Source organism: Dipodomys ordii, unplaced genomic scaffold, assembly GCF_000151885.1.
Source record: "Dipodomys ordii isolate 6190 unplaced genomic scaffold, Dord_2.0 Scaffold205, whole genome shotgun sequence".
Lineage (NCBI taxonomy): Eukaryota > Metazoa > Chordata > Mammalia > Rodentia > Heteromyidae > Dipodomys > Dipodomys ordii.
The window spans coordinates 292,256-298,578 of record NW_012267421.1 but is presented as its reverse complement, the minus strand read 5'-3'; the positions used below and the strand labels follow the sequence as shown (position 1 = coordinate 298,578).

Here is a 6,323-nt window from a genome sequence, read left to right as displayed (position 1 = left end):
AACCAGAAGTGGCACTGTGGCTCAAGCAGTAGTGCTTGCTTTTGAGCTGAAGGGCTCAAGGACAGCACCTAAGCAGAGTTCAAGCTCCATAACTGATTAAAAAAAGAAAGAAAGAAAAGATGATATTCTTTTTCCCTAGCTCCTGACAGGAAATCTCACTTCTGTACTTGGTGCTTACACATTTCCTAACTCCACAATATATATAGTTGTTTTTTTTTTTTTTTTTTTGAGTCCGGTTGTGGGGCCTGAACTCTGGGCCTGGGCGCTGTCCCTCAGCTCTCCAGCCTAAGGCTAGCACTCTACCACTTGAGCCACAGCACCACTTCCGACTTTTTTCTTTTTGCTTATGTGGTACTGAAGAATCGAACCCAGGGCCTCAGGCATGCAAGGCAAGCGCTCTACCACTGAACCACCTTCCCAGCCCCAATATATATATATATAGTTTTTAACTCAGGCTATTTTTTTTCTTTCTTGACACCGGCATTTGGATTCAGGGAATGGTGCTTACAAGGTACGTAAGCCATGCACCCAGCCCTTTTATTTTTTTTGCCTGTTCTGGGGCTTGAATGAAGGGCCTGGGCATTATCCCAGAGCCTCTTTGTATTTAAAACTAGTACTCTACCATGTGAGCCACAGTGCCTCTTCCAGTTTTTTTGAGTAGTTTAATGGAGAAAGGAGTCTCACAGAAAGCTGCGTGCCGGTGGCTCACGCCTGTAATCCTAGCTACTGAGGAAGCTGAGATCTGAGGATCAGGGTTCAAAGCCAGCCCAGGCAAGAAAATCCTTGAGACTCCTATCTCCAATAAACCACCAGAAAACTGTAAGTGGCACTGTGGCTCAAGTGGTAGAGCACTTGCCTTGAGCTGAAGAGCGCAGAGACAGCACCCAAGCCCAGAGTTGAAGCCCCATGACCAAAAAAAAAAAAAAAAAAGTCTCACAGGGACATTTCTGCTCATGACCCTCAGATCTCAGTCTCTTGAGTAGCTAGGATGGGAGTCACTGGTGCCTGGCTTACCCAGCCCTTTTGCTTTAGTTTGATTTTCTTGCCCCCACCTCTTTAGGCATTTCTGCTCAGACTCACATGGACCCTGCTCCTCCTATTTATGTTTCCCACACAGCTGGGCTAACAGCTATGCACCACCATGTCCAGTTTATACTGACTTAGGTGTGTGATCTCTTTTTTGCCTGGGCTGGTCTCAAATGGCAATCCCTATGATCTCTGCCTGTGTAAGCCACCATACCCAGACAAAACTTTTTTTTTTGGGGTCAGTCATGGGCCTTGAACTCAGGGCCTGGGCACTGTGTCCCTGTGCTTCTTTCCCTCAAGGCTAGCACTCTACTACTTGAGCCTCATTCCAGCTTTTTCGGTATATGTGGAACGGAAGAATCAAACCTAGGGCTTCATGCATGGTAGGCAAGGCACCACTTAGGCACATTTCCAGGCCCCAAAACTATTTTTTTAACTCACTTTTTTGGTCTACTTTTGAGATTCTAATTGTTAATAAAGCCCTCATTTTTATATTCCCACTGTGTAGAGCAGTCTGTTATATAAACATACTAATAACCATCTATAAACGTATTGTACCAATGGACATTTTCAATGATTTATGAACATTCTTTGAAATTCTATTTCTGGGCAAACATGGTGCACAATTTCTGAATTGCAACATGTATACTGTTCATTGCTGCTGTAATTGTCTACCAAATATCTCACTTCATATTTCTATATTCATGGGCTACTTGGGGTTTATTTTAATAACGGACTAAATTTTTGCAAAATTTTCTGTTGATTTGTCTTTTTCTTACGGATATTTACAATGCTATTATTCAGGTACTTCATTGTATTTACTTATTTATTGGTTGACTGATTTACTTATTTAAGGTTTTCTGAGATATGTAGCCCAGGCTGGCTTCAAACTCACGAATGCTAGAATTACAGGTGGTGCCATCAGGCCTGACAATATTTATGTTTTTGATAAACTGTGCTTTTCCACAAGATTGAAGCAAAATGGAATTATGGGGGGGAAAAACCAATTTAAAGGAAGTCTACTCAAATTATACAATTTTACAACCAGAACCAAGCCATATTAATTTCTTACAAATGTTATTTCAAATACATAATTGTTAAAAAAAATCTGAGAGCAATGATATGTGCCTCTAATCTCAGCACCCAAGAAGCAGAGTGGGGAGGGCCACAACTTCCAGGCCAGCATGGGTTACATGACAAAACCCTGTTTCAAAAATTCCTATGGGTTAAGAAGAGCCAATTCACAAACCTGAGAACCATGAAAGAAGTACTTCAAAAGTCCTTAGCCTAAGTGAAGTGAGGTAAGATGGGCATTTTGCAATACTGTGTTCTTCTGCTATGTTAGCATGTGTTTTCATTTGCTATTATTAGATAGATCAAATGCTTTAGTGTGCTGGGAAATATTAAAGCATGAACTAGTAAGGTAATGTCATTATATTTAATCATTCTTCCATTTACCAAGTACAGTGAGTTTACCTGTGATAGAGATAGTAACTGAGGAAAATATTTCAGACACAAAACCTTTGCTACCATACATAAAGTCTAGCATTGTACTTGCTCACGTGCAAGTTAACTTAAGTTTCAATAGAGTCAAATTTATTAATCTTTTTCTGAGCTTCTAAGTTTCCACCTGAGACTTATTTTCATAGGTAGTATTTAAACAATCTGCAAATTATTTTTATTTTAAATGTAAGACAGAAATTCAATAGGTTTGGTATCATCAAAAGCCAACTAATCTCAACATCATTACCATTCATCAAACTTTTCATTCTGTCCTGACAACACTGTAATATCATCTCTGACAGATGTTTTTTTTTTCAACTTTTTCTTGGTATCTATTATAACACCCAAATTTAACTTACTGAAACACTTATTATCATATGAATTTAGTACTACTGTCCTCATCTTGCACAAAGAGAAAAACCTAAATAACTGGACCAGGACTACATAGCAAGTTAATGAGTCTGAGTCCAGAACCCAAGTCTTTAACCCTATGCTTCATATTCTGTCTCTTAAACAGGCAAGAATATTATTCTATTCTGTCCTTGTATCACTACGGCTACTGTATTATTTCTCTACTCTGTCAATATTATTTTATAATAAATTATTACAGGACAAGTCTCTCCAACATGGTTTCTTCTAGAGTATCTTCACTGTTGTTGGACCTTCACAATTTTGGTCCTTTGTATTTTTACAATCAAGTGGTCCAGTGACATTTAAAAAAAAAAAAAAAAGAGAACAGGGGGTTGGAGGTTTAGCCCAGTGGAAGGGCGCCCGCCTGGCACGTGCAAGGCCCTGGGTTTGGTTCTCAGCCCTGGAAAAAAAAAAAAAGAGAGAACAGCAAAAATTTCTTTTGGGACATTTTGAACTATATAGATTCAGGGTAATATAGTATCTCTGAAACTGGTGGATTTCATGTATAGTATTCTTTCACACTTATTTTACCCTCTAAACTAGTATTTATTTTTAGCTTTTGTTTCAAAATCATTAAGTACAGAATGTTACTGAATGCTTTATCACATTTATTGAATCAATAGCTATTCTTTTGTGTGTGTGTGTTGGTCCTGGGGCTTGAACTTAGGGCCTGGACACTATCCCTGAGTTTTTTTTTGCTAAAGGCTTTACTTTCAGCTTTTTGGGGGCCAGTTTATTGGAAATTAGAGCCTCGTGGACTTTTCTGCCTGGGCTAGCTTTGAGCTATGATACTCAGATCTCAGCCTCCTGAGTAGCTAGGATTACAGGCATGAGACACTAGCACCCCGCTATTATCTCTCCTTCTTTAATGTGGTCAATTCCATATACAAATAAATCTTGTAGTATTTGTTCATTCCTAATATAAATTCAATTTTGTCATGAGACTACTGTTAGATATATATCATTACATATGGTCCATAATGTTTTCTTGGACTTGTGTATCTATGTTTATAGCACTGTCCTCAAATTTTCCTTCTCTGATTTGGTTTGAGTGTCAAGTTTACAGACAATGATTTGGAGGGAACATACATCCTTTTTGGAAGAATTTAAGATTTTTTTTTTTGCCAGTCCTGGGGCTTAAACTCAGGGCCTGGGCACTGTCCCTGACCTTCTTTTGCTCAAGGCTAGCACTCTATCACTCAAGCAACAGGACCACTTCGAGAATTTTCTGTTTATGTGGTATTGAGGAATTGTACCCAGGGTTTCATGCATGTTAGGCAAGCACCCTACCACTAACCCAGAATTTAAGATTTCTTTTATTTTAATTTCTTAAAGCCTTTACTTTTGAGGCATAATGGATTAAAACCTTACACACATGGAAAAAGACAGACATGATCACAGTTGAACAGAGTAGTCAGAAAACATTTTAGTGACTACCAGCTAATCGTGAATCTGAAGTTCTGGGAGCATGACATGCTGCAGGGCCAAAGGAATGAGTGATTAGTACTCCTTTCCTTCTTCCTCACCCTCTCCTTCAACAGAATCCACACCAATCTCCTCATACTCCTTCTCTAGGGCAGTCATGTCCTCATGGGCCTGAACACTCTCCTTCCTCCATCCCCTCACCCACATACAAAGGCACGCCTGGCATACATCAGGTCAAACTTGTGGTCCAGGCAAGCCTAGGCCTCAGCAATGGCTGTGGTGTTGCTCAGCATGCACACAGCTCGCTGCACCAGGAACCACAGTGGGAGGCTGGTAATTGATGCCAATCTTGAAACCAGTGGGGCACCAATCCACAAATTGGATGCTGCACTTGGTCTTGATGGTGGCAATGGCAGCATTGACATCTTTTGGGAACCACAACACCACACCAACAGGCAGCAGGCCATGCATTTACCATTGTGAGGATCACATTTCACCATCTGACTGGCTGGCTCAAAGCAAACATTGGTGGTCTCCGCTACAGAAAGCTGTTCATGGTAGGCTTTCTCAGCAGAGATGACAGGGGCCTACGTGGCCAAGGGGAAGTGGTCTGCAATTCTGTCAGGTCAACATACAGTGCCCCATGAAACCTCAGGGAAGCTATGATGGAAGACTCGATCTGGCTAATAAGGCGGTTCAGGTAAGTGTAGGTTGGGTGCTCAATATCAAGGTTTCTACAACAGATGTCATAGCCTCATTGTCCACCATGAAGGCACAAATCAGAGTGTTCCAGGGTGGTGAGGATGGAGTTGTAGGGCTCAATTACAGCTGTGGACACGTGGGGGGCAGGATAAATGGATAACTCCAGCTTGGACTTCTTGCCATAGTTCACAGAGAGATGCTCCATCAGTAGGGAGGTAAAGCCAGAGCCAGTTCCCCCATCAAACCTGTGGAAGACTAGGAAGCCCTGAAGACCTGTGCACTGGTCAGCCAGTTTTCTGATCCGGTTTAATATGAGGTCAATGATCTTCTTGCCAATGGTGTAGTGACCACAGGCAGCATCTTCCTTGCCTGTGATGAGCTGCTCAGGGTGGAAAAATTGACCGTAGGTGCCAGTTTGAACTTCATCAATGACTGTGGGCTCCAGGTCTACAAACACTGCCCTGAGCACGTGCTTGCCAGCACCTGTCTCACTGAAGAAGGTGTTGAAGGAGTCATCTCTCCCCCGATGGTCTTCTCACTTGACATCTGGCTATCAGGCTGGATGCTATGTACCAGGCAGTAGAGCTCCCAACAGGCATTCCCAATCTGGACCACCAGCCTGGCCCATGTGGATGGAGATGCATTCAGGAATGATGACTGTGGATTTGGTGGCAAAGGTGACAGGAGCAGGAGCAGGCACTGCAAGTCCCAGTTACGTCCCTGACAAGCTAAGAGTCGAGGTAAGCAACGCTCTCCAGAATTTAAGATTTTAAACATAGTGTTTCATGGATCCCTAGAAAAATTTACTGCCTCAACTGTCTATGAAGTCATTTTTAGAATTTTCCTTTTACATATTAATTTTGCAAGGTTAGTCTGAACTACTTATAATAGCTAGTAGTCAATTTGGATTTTCAATTTCTTTTTTAATAACTTTTGATGACATTTCCTATATATTGGTTGGGTGTGGGGCTTGAGCTTTTTTGCTGAAGTCTAGTGATCTACTACTTTGAGCTAGAGCACCACTTCCAGTTTTCTAGTGGAGTTGAGAGTCGCACAGATTTTCTTTTCCAGGCTGGCTTTGAATTGCAGTCTCAACCTCCCGAGTAGCTAGAGAAATTATATTTTTAAAGATATTATCCATTTATTCAAATTCCTAAATATGGAACTTTCCAATTGTTTTAAATTTTTCTTTTTTTTGGTCGGTCATGGGGCCTGAACTCTGGGCCTAGGTGCTGTCCCTTAGCTCTTCAGCTCAA

General features: G+C 41.3%; 1 pseudogene; it reads right to left on the bottom strand.

Moving 5' to 3' along the window:
• Positions 1 to 4,398: 4,398 nt before the first annotated feature.
• Positions 4,399 to 5,707, bottom strand: LOC105999982 (annotated as a pseudogene).
• Positions 5,708 to 6,323: the final 616 nt, after the last annotated feature.